The sequence below is a fragment of the Lissotriton helveticus genome, chromosome 6 (assembly GCF_964261635.1).
Source record: "Lissotriton helveticus chromosome 6, aLisHel1.1, whole genome shotgun sequence".
Lineage (NCBI taxonomy): Eukaryota > Metazoa > Chordata > Amphibia > Caudata > Salamandridae > Lissotriton > Lissotriton helveticus.
This window is the reverse complement of record NC_136067.1, coordinates 325,021,096-325,034,837: the sequence shown is the minus strand read 5'-3', so window position 1 is coordinate 325,034,837 and position 13,742 is coordinate 325,021,096.

Here is a 13,742-nt window from a genome sequence, read left to right as displayed (position 1 = left end):
CTTACACACCCTCAATCACATTCTCAAAAGTCACACACACTCTCACACTCACACACCCTATCAGCATCACACATCCTATCACAATCAATCACTCTTTCCTTTTCAGACTCACTCACCCTCACACTCTCCCACATTCACATCCTAACACCCTCAAACACAAACACCAACACTCACACTCACACAACCTCTCACCCTCACACAACCTCTCACCATCACATACACTCACACACTCTCCCCCTCACACACCCTCTCAAAATCACATCCCCTCACCCGCACACCCCCTCAAATCATGCCTCAACCGACTGCACACCACACACTGCTGCATGCCTCACACTGAAAGAAGACGCACACTGCTGCACACCTCACAATGCTGCACATGTCACACTGATGCACGCCTCACACAGCGGAATTACTCATACTACTGCATAAGTAACAATGCTCAGTCTCCACTCACACCCACTCTGCACTCATACTCACTCTGCACTCACATTCACTCTACACTCACACTCACTCTGCACTCACACTCACTCTGCACTCACATTGCACTCACACTCACTCTGCGCTCACTCTGCACTCACACTCACTCTGCACTCTGCACTCTGCACTCTACACTCTGCACTCTACACTCTGCACTCACACTCTGCACTCACACTCTGCACTCACACTCTGCACTCACTCTCACTCTGCACCCACTCTCACTCTGCACACACTGCACTCACTCTCACTCTGCACAACCTCTGCACTCACTCTCACTCTGCACACACTCTGCACTCACTCTCACTCTGCACACACTCACACTCTGCATTCACACTCTGCACTCACACTCTGCACTCACTCTCTGCACTCACTCTCTACACTCACACTCTGCACTCACACTCACACTCTGCATTCACACTCTGCACCCACACTCTGCTCACACTCTGCACTCACTCTGCACTCACTCTGCACTCACACTCTGCACTCACACTCACACTCTGCTCACACTCTGCACTCACTCTGCACTCACACTCTGCACTCACACTCTGCACTCACTCTCTGCACTCTCTCTCTGCACTCACTCTCTGCACTCACACTCACTCTGCACACACACTGCACACACTCTGCACTTACACTCTGCACTCACACTCTGCACTCACACTCTGCACTCACTCTGCACTCACTCTGCACTCACACTCTGCACTCACTCTGCACTCACTCTCACTCTGCACTCACTCTGCACTAACTCTCTGCACTCACTCTGCACTCACACTCTGCACTCACATTCTGCACTCACTCTCATCCTGCACTCACACTCAGCGCTCACTCTCACTCTGCACTCACTCTGCACTCACTCGCCCTCACTCTGCACTCACTCTCACTCTGCTCTCACTCTCACTCTGCACACACTCTGCACTCACTCCCACTCTGCACACACTCTACACTCACACTCTGCACTCTGCACTCACACTCTGCACTCAAACTCTGCACTCACTCTCACTCTGCACACACTCACACTCTGCATTCACATGCTGCACTCACTCTGCACTCACTCTCTGCACTCACTCTCTGCCCTCACACTCTGCACTCACACTCTGCACTCACTCTGCACTCACTCTGCACTCACACTCTGCACTCACTCTGCACTCACTCTCACTCTGCACTCACTCTGCACTAACTCTCGGCACTCACTCTGCACTCACACTCTGCACTCACACTCTGCACTCACATTCTGCACTCACTCTCACTCTGCACTCACACTCAGCACTCACTCTCACTCTGCACTCACACTCTGCACTCACACTCACACTCTGCACTCACACTCTGCACTCACACTCTGCTCACACTCAGCACTCACTCTGCACTCACACTGCACTCATACTCTGCACTCACTCTCTGCACTCACTCTCTGCACTCACACTCACACTCTGCACTCACACTCTGCACTCACACTCTGCACTCACTCACACTCTGCACTCACACTCTGCACTCACAATCTGCCCTCACACTCTGCACTCACACTCTGCACTCACTCACACTCTGCACTCACAATCTGCACTCACTCTGCACATACTCTGCACTCACACTCTGCACTCACACTCTGCACTCACACTCTGCACTCACTCTGCACTCACTCTGCACTCACACTCTGCACTCACACTCTGCACTCACTCTGTACTCACTCTCACTCTGCACTCACTCTGCACTCACTCTCTGCACTCACTCTGCCCACACTCTGCACTCACACTCTGCACTCACACTCTGCACTCACACTCTGCACTCACTCTCACTCTGCACTCACTCTCACTCTGCACTCAGTCTGCACTCACTCTCACTCACTCTCACTCACTCTCACTCTGCACTCACTCTGCACTCTCACTCTGCACTCACTCTGCACTCTCTACACTCACTCTGCACTCACACTCTACACTCACTCTGCACTCTCACTCTGTACTCACTCTGCACTCACACTCTGTACTCACACTCTGCACTCACACTCTGCACTCACACTCTGCACTCTGCACTCACACTCACTCTGCACTCACACTCACTCTGCACTCACTCTGCACTCACACTCTGCACTCACACTCTGCACTCACTCTCTGCACTCACACTCACTCTGCACTCACACTCTGCACTCACACTCTGCACTCACACTCTGCACTCACTCACACTCTGCACTCACACTCTGCACTCACACTCTGCACTCACACTCTGCACTCACACTCTGCACTCACACTCTGCACTCACTCTGCACACACTCTGCACTCATACTCTACACTCACACTCTGCACTCACACTCTGCACTCACTCTGCACTCACGCTGCACTCACTCTGCACTCACACTCTGCACTCACACTCTGCACTCACTCTGCACTTGCTCTCACTCTGCACTCACTCTGCACTCACTCTGCACTCACTCTCTGTACTCACTTTGCCCACACCCTGCACTCACACTCTGCACTCCACTCTGCACTCACACTCTGCACTCACACTCTGCACTCACTCTGCAGTCACCCTCACTCTGCACTCACTCTCATGCTGCACTCAGTCTGCACTCACTCTCAGTCACTCTCAGTCACTCTCACTCTGCACTCACTCTGCACTCACTCTGCACTCTCACTCTGCACTCACTCTGCACTCACTCTGCACTCTCTGCACTCACTCTGCACTCACACTCTGCACTCACACTCTGCACTCACACTCACTCTGCACTCACACTCTGCACTCACACTCTGCACTCACTCTCACTCTGCACACACTCTGCACTCACTCCACTCTGCACTCACACTCTGCACTCACACTCTGCACTCACACTCTACACTCACTCTGCACTCACTCTCACTCTGCACTCACTCTCACTCTGCACTCACTCTGCACTCACTCTCACTCACTCTCACTCACTCTCACTCACTCTGCACTCATTCTCACTCTGCACTCACTCTGCACTCACTCTGCACTCACTCTGCACTCACTCTGCACTCACAATCTGCACTCACTCTGCACTCACACTCTGTACTCACTCTGCACTCACACTCTGCACTCACACTCTGCATTCAGTCATTGCTCTTAAAGAACAGGACCTACGCTTAATCCACCCTACGTGAAGTTAAGAGATACGGAGGTGTCACCCCCCCCCTGTCCTGTTTGCATTTGAGGAGCCGCTCGTCAGTCTGCCTGTTTTGGGTTTGATTGATGTACTGGCTGGAGATTAGATGCACAGTTGAAGCTCCAAAGATAAATGTTTGCCTCTCTGTCAATCATATAAAAAATAGACCGGCAACGTGTTCTTTGTAGTTTAGAGTGCAGAAGTGATTTAAAGCGCATAGAAGGTGTGAACCGCGCACTAGAGAAGATGCCTCGAAATAGGACCATATCTCCTCATCACAAAACCTAGCTCTGTTATTCAAGGTGTTTGAAAATTAGTATTCGTGTGGCGCCTCAAACTACGGGCGTCGCTCCGTCACAAAACCTACCTTGGTTATTCAAGGTGTTTGTAAATTAGCATTCGTATAGCACCTCAAACTACGGGCGTCGCTCCGTCACAAAACCTACCTTGGTTATTCAAGGTGTTTGTAAATTAGCATTCGTATAGCGCCTCAAACTACGGGCGTCGCTCCGCTACAAAACCTACCTCGGTTATTCAAGGTGTTTGTAAAGTAGCATTCGTATAGCGCCTCAAACTACGGGCCTCGCTCCGCCAGAAAACTTACCTCTGATACTCAAAGTTTTTGTACATTAGCATTCGTGTAGCGCTTCAAACTAGGGGCGTGGCTTCGCCACAAAACTTACCTCTGGTATTCAGGTGTGTTTTAATGTAGGATTTGTACAGCTCTTCACACTACAGACATGGCTTTGGAGCGCTGTACTGTAAGAGGCTCTCGGGTTCTGTATGTGCTTTGGTGTGCTGACTTTGGAGCTCTTTGAGTGTTGTGTGCTAGGGCCGATGTTGCTGCCGTTGTATCACTGCAGGAGTGCTGCGCTTAGACACGAGCATGGCTCAGTAGGGGGTGCAGTGCCAGTGGCATAGCTAGACCTTTAGCCACCCGTGGCGGTCCCTGTATCGGCCGCGCTGCGACAGCCGTAGGTGAGGGGCTGCTGGCGATCCATTCATTTGCCGCCCCGCGATGGCCATACAACCTGTGCCTCCCGAGGCGGACCGCCCCCCTCACCACCCATTTCTACTCCACTGTGCAGAGCATCGTGCTTTAGTAACTGTTCGAAAATGCTCACATTACTACAATTTCGTTCGCTCTGCACAGCGTTGGATCATCTTAATGATTGGCTCCCATGAGTGTTCATCCGGAAGTTCATGCTGCACCGGTTTCTTTCTGGTTGTGGAACTCACTTGGACCCTAGCGGAAAAATCTTTTTCCTTTGTAAATCAAAATTTTCAAAGGCGTGTTTAGGATGCAACCAGCGAAGAGACTGTTGCTAAGCGAGCGGCAGAAGGCGGCTTTAGGCATAAACGGCTTCTGGACAGTTTACATCAGATGCAAAAAGAAAAAAAAATTCCACCCACCCTGTGCAGCTCGCATATGTCTTCAATTATCTCCGCCATGACGGCCGAGATAATTGAAGATATATGGCCTTCTGGTGCGCGTAACAGACACCAATAGGCCATAGGCAGTCGCGTAGCTATTGCGTGTTCTGTTTCTAAAGCACACGCACGCGAAGGCCAATAGGAATGCACCTAGGAAAAAATACGCACAAGCAGCGTGGAATTCCTAGGTACATTTTGAGAAGCCCTTAGAAAAGGACTCTGGCCACGCCCACTGCTTATGCAGTGGGACGCTAGGCCCGAGACCTAAAATCAATGAAGACAGGAAATAAAATAACAGCTCATTGGAACTAATGTTAAACTAATTCAATGATTTCTACATTTAAATTAATCTATCTATCTATCTATCTATCTATCTATCTATCTGTCTGTCTGTCTGACTGTCTGTCTATCTATCTATCTATCTATCTACATATATATATATATATTATATATATTGTATATATATATATACGCATATATAAATATATATATATATTCACTGAAAAAACCATAGGTTATAGACCATATATAGTTAGGAATTAGCATTTAAAAAACCTTATTTTACTCACACAAAACCATTGAAATTCCATATATAGTTAGTTGCACTAACTATATATCGCGCACCCGCAATCCACTGCTGATCATGTCACATATTACATCATTCATGACATGGTCAGTGACATCACTGATGACATCACTGATGACATCTCAAATGACATCACTGATGACATCACTGATGACGTCTCATTTGACATCATTCTTGTGCTAATACGATAAACCTCTTCAGACTCTAATATAACCTTAGATACACTCAGTGTATACAGACACTCACACACTGCCACTCATCCATGGAGTTACTCACACACCCAGTCAGTCATGCAAAGAAACAATCTCACCTCCATTTCTTCAACTATACAGTTATACACACCTTACTTATTGAAACATATACTAACACATATTTACTCTCTTATACAATCCCTGATACAAGTTCACAATGATCGATACAACCACTCACTCATTCAGTGGCTCTCATGCACAGTTATTTATATATGCCAACTCTCACATGTACTGTGTTTTACATATGTACTTACTATGACATGTAGCATTGAGATATCCATTCACTCATCAATACACTCATGCACACAGTCAACTGCCCATGTAGCTGTTTCCACATGCACTCTTGAACTCATACACCTAGTGAATAAACTGCTCACACATCTATGCACAGAGTCACACACCTTCCAGCCACCCCCACACAAACTCAATCTCCCATAGAAATACTTGGGCAACCAATTAATAACACATATAGCCTCTCGTATAGCTAATGATCAACACATGCAGCAGTTTACATCACAACAGACATAATGATGCACAAATTAAGACAGTTTAGTCACTAACCCATGCATTCAGTGAGACACATTTAATCACTCACTCATACAGTCAGTCACGCACCTACTAAATCCTTCATCCAGACACTTATACATCCACTCATTCTTCAATATGTAAGACATATTTTAACTTTACAGAAACATACAGTCACCGGATGTTGTCATCAGTGATGTCATCAGTGATGTCATTTGAGATGTCATCAGTGATGTCATCAGTGATGTCACTGACCATGTCATGAATGATGTAATATGTGACATGATCAGCAGTGGATTGCGGGTGCGCGATATATAGTTAGTGCAACTAACTATATATGGAATTTCAATGGTTTTGTGTGAGTAAAATAAGGTTTTTTAAATGCTAATTCCTAACTATATATGGTCTATAACCTATGGTTTTTTCAGTGAATTTTCAAGGTTTTGCAAATGCTAATTCCTAACTATATATGGTCTATAACCTATGGTTTTTTCAGTGAATTTCAATGGTTTTTTAATAGCAAATATCATAAGCTGTCGAATGTCAAGTACGTGGTAAGTAAAAACATTTTCGTGTTTATGCACACTGATCTGCTTTGAATGCTGCCCCCCACCCCTCATTTCTATTAGGAGTACTCTCTCTTTGCAGATAGTGAAGGGTAGTTAACGCAGGCCTTTGCCCCCGTTGTAATCCGTCGTGCCTGCTTCTCTCTCCATTTGATTGATTGTTCTCTTTGGTTCATTCTCTATTTACAAACAAGCACAGAGTCGCAATACTCTGTTTAGTCTTTGCAGATAGCGAAAAATCGTGTAAAAAAACAAAAGGAATCGAGCAAAATCAGTAGGCCACTAATGGGATCTCTTTTTGACCTCCCTAAAATAGAAACATTAGGAACAACCTGTTGATAATACCAATGTGTATGTACATAAGCGGCGTTCATTTGTGTTCACAGTACCCCTTGTTGATTGTTTGAATCGACCATTGAATTGTTCGAAGTTGGTTCTCTTAAGAATCTTCTCTGCCTGCAAACGAGGAAGAATAGGAATATTCTCTCTCCCTTTGCAGATAGTGAAGGGTAGGTAACGCAAACCTTTAACACGTCGTGCCTATTTCGTTCCTCATTGATTGATTGTTTCCCCAAACATTGACTGTTTGGGAATTGGTTCTTTTTGGAGGTATTCCCTGTTTGCAAATATACGTAGGAAAATCTTTGCAAATAGTGAAAGGGTACGTAATGCGGACCTTTCTCCCCCGTTGTAATCTGTCATGCCTATCTACTCCCCACTGATTGATGCACCTGTTTCACCCGGACCATTTACTAGAGATACGTCATCTGGCCCGACCAGAGAGCACCCCTAGTGAAAAGGACATATGCAATAATAACGAAGTGATCACTGTATCCTGTTAACAGAAACTTTAGCATGAAACAACCTGGAAAGAAAAGAATAGGAAAACGAAAATCAGTAGGCCACTGATGAACATGAACTTTTATTAAACAACGAACAAAGAAACGATAACATAACGTAATGATAAAACCTATTAATGTCCTAGAAACAAGAAAACGTTAGAAATATGCCAGTGGTGAGAGACCAGAAAAACAGTAAGAGAAACCAAATCACCCCTCGCTGTCCCACCGCCTGCCACGCCAAAAAAATCGATAGACTAGGGAAAATGCAAGTCAGTAGAACATCCGCCCCCACTCTGGAAACTTCCAAGGTGGGGCAGGGTTGCGGCTACGCCCAGCCGGGAGCAGCCCATATAAGGCGGGTCCTGCTGCCATGCCTCGGCCAGGAGATCCTAACGTAGGGTGTAGCCGGAGGAGAGGCCGAGGCCAGCGGGACCCGGCCAGGGGATTGCCTTTACAACGCTGAAGAGTTGCAGGGGGGGGAATGTCTCCTCGACCCTCCCCTCTCTCTCCCAGTCCGGCCGCGGTGGCCCTTGAGAGTTTCAGGTAGTCCCGCCACATGCTCTTCCGGTCCGGCCACCAACGGTCGGGGGGCCGAGGCCGACGGGATCCGGCTGCAGCCGATAAACCAAGGAACCCGTTCATGGGGCCAGAGCCAGGGGCGTCCGGCCGACATCCACCGGAAGCCCGGCCCAAAGACGGACGGGACATTTTTTCTTTTCTCCTTCGTAATAGCAGCGGCAACACGCCAGGCACCACTTCTTTCTTCAAAAATGGCTTTGACAACACTGGGGGGATGTCTTGCACATGCCTCCGACCCCCCCCCCCGTCCTCATCGCCACCGGCCATAACAAATGTCAAGCGGGGCGCCGTGGGGTGCACTGGGAGGGAGAGACGGTGCGAACAGGCCTCTCCCGCCTCCTCAGGTGAAGGCTTCCCAGCTGCACCCTCAGCGCTCCAGGCGCCCCGAAAAGGGTTCGTCCACTGTGGCGATGCTGCAACGTCTCGCCCGGCAGGGTGGAGCCCGTCCGCTCATGTGACCCCGCGATCGCCGGTAGCTGCCGAACTCTCAAAATGGCGATCGACCTGGCAAGAGCGGGCCCAGCATGAAGAAATGGCCCGGTCACTGGTTGACTCCACCACCGTAGTCCTCCACGACCTTGAAGATTCTACAGGAGCCACGGGAGTCTCCGACCCCCGATGGGGAATGACTGCCATGATCGCCCGTGGAGTGACGAAACTGTATCCGCGGGACGTCGGCGCTCCCATGCTGGCGCCAGCCTCACTTTGAATTACTAGAATCCTGCAGACCTCAGTTCCGGTGAAAGCACAGTGTGACCCGGTAGGAAAAATTGTTGCACCCCCTCCCCTTTTGAAGTGATAGTTCAAACCACCGATCCTTTCCTTTGCCCTTTTAACGGAACTTTGGACTGCCTCCCCCTCTTTTACATTTTCTAGAGAAAACAAAACATTAACCACTACATTACCATAGCAGTTGACACCAGAACTGTTTTCAAATTGAAAACCAACAACATCGTCAACAGAATCCTTTTTGTTTCTGCTGTGACCCTGCTACAGCACAGGCATTGTCCCCAGCAGTAATTCTGCAATGCCGGTAAGAATAGCTGTGGTGCCTACTGGACTCACTCACCCCCGCGGCGCCCCACGCCGTTATTTGCTGGGCGGCAACTTACTAGACATCACTTTCGTGCCATCTAGATTTCAGCGCGTTCTGCTGCCTTGGAACTATTCGCACAACAGACTGCTACTGACGACCCACCCCCAGGCAACATCTTCTGAATTTTCATAATTTGAAAGAACTAGTAACATGTCCTCATCAGGAATTCAAAAGAAATTGCCACGGTCTCTTCGTTGTTTAAATGTTTTTACTGTTTTTGTTTTGTTGTATATATTTATATGTTATTAAAGTTTTATATTCCTACTACTTTGTTGGAGTGCTATATATTTTTAATGTGACACATAATTGTAAAAACTTTGATGTACAAAGAGTAATTCCTAGAATCTTCCGCTTCAGGCTCGGTCCCCTCCCCAATCACAATACAGGATGGTTTTCAGATAGTAGGAACACGTGTGGTGTGACGGATCTCATCGGGTGTGGGCCTTGATCTACTATAACTCCTTTGAAGAGGGGTGATTCTTTACAGCTGGAGCCATAAACTACATCTGCAGGGCTAGCTGATAGCCTGGACAATCGGACACAGAGGAAGAGGAGTGTCAGAGGGTGCGGTAGTGAATAGGGCGAAAGGGAGGTGTCGGGCGGGCACAGAGTGTGATTCTCAGGGAAGAGCAGCGCAGATGGGGGGAGGTTTATTGCCCATGCATAAGACAGAGAGCGGGGGTGACCAGTGCCTGGGGAAGATGCTTGCGAGGGTTGGGAGCCATGCTACGAATTGACAGCGTGCAGAGAGTGGGTCTGGTCAAGGCATCTAAAATGGCTGCCGTGCACGACAAAAGTGTGGCATTTCAAAAAAGGCAAGATGGCGCAAACAATGTTTTTCAACACTTCCTCATTTCCTTCGAATCGAACGTTAACAGACATTGGTGCATATTACCAAAGTTAAGCGATATTTATCGCTAACGATGCTTACCAACAAATTTTTTACCGCTAAGCATCGTCAGAAATTATCGAAGATAAACCTTGCTATTATCAAGGTTTATCGCAAATGCGATAAAAAACGGCCGCAAGGCATGAATATCGCTAAAAAGTCAGCGATATTCATGCATTACCGAGCTAATGCTCTTAGCCATGTTATCCACCTCCCATTGGATAACATGGCTAAGAACTGCTCAGGGCAGGTGTTACTTTTTGGAGATATTCGCGCTTAGCGCGAATATCTCCAAAAGTTGGTAATAGGAGATATATATCTTGCATGTTGTAATGCAAATTATTGTGGTATATGGAACTCATACCATAATCTCTCAGGAAAGCAGAAACTGATCCTTTTGGGACCGCCTGAGAAGGCCTAGGGGGTGAGGGGTACTCTACTTTGCCCCCTTTTCACGTTCCGAACTATTTTATTTTACTCTCTTCTGTAATTACACAAAATAGCAGCGATAAGATGCATCAGAGACACACAGTGAGAGAAAGGAGGCCGGAGATGAAGAAGAGATGTCAAATACACATTGGAGATAATATAGTGGGAGAAGGGAAGTAAATATGAGTAAACTTACCATGTAACATAAAAATGTTGCACTCTATACTATAAGTCTCATTTTATACTACAATCACTTCGCTACAACCTCATAAATTAAAAATAAAAATGAATAATGTCTCAAACAATTTTTGATTTCTAAATATAAATTTATTCTTCAGAATTTTCTAAATTTGAAAGAACTAGTAACATGTCCTCATCAGCAATTTCCTCTTCAATCATCTCATCTGGAATCTCCTCATTAAAAGTCTGCAATGATGATTCTTGTAACTCTATGGTCTCCAAACATTCGATAAATTCGCCATCAACAGATTGATCAAAAAAATCATTCAAGTCATCTCCTCCTTGTGACAATATTTCATTATTGGTGCTGTCAATTTCAATCAATGTAGTGGAATCATTCAAGTCATCTCCTCGTGACAATATTTCATTATTGGTGCTCTCAATTTCAATCAATGTAGTGGAATCATTCAAGTCATCTCCTCCTTGTGACAATATTTCATTATTGGTGCTGTCAATTTCAATCAATCTAATGAAATCATACAAGTCATCTCCTCCTTGTGACAATTTCAATCAATGTAGTGGACAATGCAAAAGAAATTGCCACGGTCTCTTCATTGTGAGCCATTTTATTTTGAAATTGCTTGCTGTAAATTGCAGAAAAAAATAATCACTTTCATTTATCGTTTTTAGTAATACATAATATAAAACTAACTTTATCAAGTATTTAGTATAACAGAAGGACTGCAAATAAATAACAGAAAACATTTTTCAAATTATCTTCAAGTGTACAACATAGTTCCCCTTACAAATTAACAACTCACCTTTTTAAAAGTAGGAGAAGTGTTAGTACTGTGTAAATCAAACACCAGAAATTCACCACCAAAAATTCCTCACAAATGTACCTCAGACAGTAGTATCACAAAATGGCTGTGGTTTCCTCTCATTTGAGATATATACATAACCAATTAACTTTCATCACACACAAATACAAAACCAAAGTAACATTTTAATTGGTTCTAAATTTCAACACTTTCAAATGTGTTTTCCCCATGCAATTTTCCATAGGACATTTACATACGTCTACAGCCTGAATGGCTGAACGGAATTACACCAAACTTGGCAAAATGGTACATCAAACCTAAGAGGTCAGGAAGGATCTACTATGCCCCCTTATGGTCATTTGCCCCTTCGCTTTGGCCTCCTCTTGTCTCTCGATCCTACCGAGAGACAAGATGGCGGCCGCTACGGACTGTTTGTAATGTTGACAGACGCCGGAGAACCAATCAGCTTCGCAAAGCTCCGTAACGCGAAAAGTACGCGAAGCGGAGCGCTGTTACAGATATATATCTTTTTTTGAACGTTAATTTCTCAAAATCCACTGGAGCACATATATTGAGACCTAGCAAAGGCACATCGGGCTACCAGTCCCTAATATTTTGCCAAGTTTCGTGCAAATCCATTCAGCCGTTCGATTATTGACATTTAGATACGTCTACAGCCTGAATGGCTGAACGGAATTACACCAAACTTGGCAAAATGGTACATCAAACCTAAGAGGTCAGGGAGGATCTACTATGCCCCCTTATGGTCATTTGCCCCTTCGCTTTGGCCTCCTCTTGTCTCTCGATCCTACCGAGAGACAAGATGGCGGCCGCTACGGACTGTTTGGAATGTTTACAGACGCCGGAGAACCAATCAGCTTCGCTTCACAAAGCTCCGTTGCGCGAAAAGTACGCGAACTGGAGCGCTGCCCGGTCCGCTGTTACAGATATATATCTTTTTTTAAACGTTAATTTCTCAAAATCCACTGTAGCACATATATTGAGACCTACAAAAGGCACATCGGGCTACCAGTCCCTACAATTTTGCCAAGTTTCGTGCAAATCCATTCAGCCGTTCGGGCTAAAAGTGAGGCCAACCGCCCTATGGAAAACTCAATGTTAAAAACACGTTTTGGGACCCCCCTTTTTTCTCGACCCCCCCTGGACGAACCCCCCCCCCCAATTTTCAGGGGCTGCTCAGAAACAAAATGTGCCATTTTCCTGAAAATTTCAGCCAATTCCGTCCACAAACGCCAAAGTTATTAGACATAGAATTTTCAAAAGTCCCATAGAGAAAAAATCCTAACTATATATACCTACTGGCGACCGCCAGTAGGTAATATATGTATATATATGTGTGTGTGTGTGTGTATATATATATATATATATATATTATATATATATATATATATATATATATATATATATGTATGTATGTATATATATATATATATATATATATATTCACTGAAAAAACCATAGGTTATAGACCATATATAGTTAGGAATTAGCATTTACAAAACCTTGAAAATTCACTGAAAAAACCATAGGTTATAGACCATATATAGTTAGGAATTAGCATTTAAAAAACCTTATTTTACTCACACAAAACCATTGAAATTCCATATATAGTTAGTTGCACTAACTATATATCGCGCACCCGCAATCCACTGCTGATGATGTCACATATTACATCATTCATGACATGGTCAGTGACATCACTGATGACATCACTGATGACATCTCAAATGACATCACTGATGACATCATCTAGTGTCTGTGTGTTTTTGTAAAGTTTAAATACGTTTTACATATTGAAGAATGAGTGGATGTATGGAAGACTGAGTGTGTGTGTGGCTGGCTTGGAGGTGTGTGACTCTGTGCATATCAATGTGTACTTGTATCAGTGATTGTATAAGAGAGTAAGTATGTGTTAGTATATGTGTGAAAAGTATGGT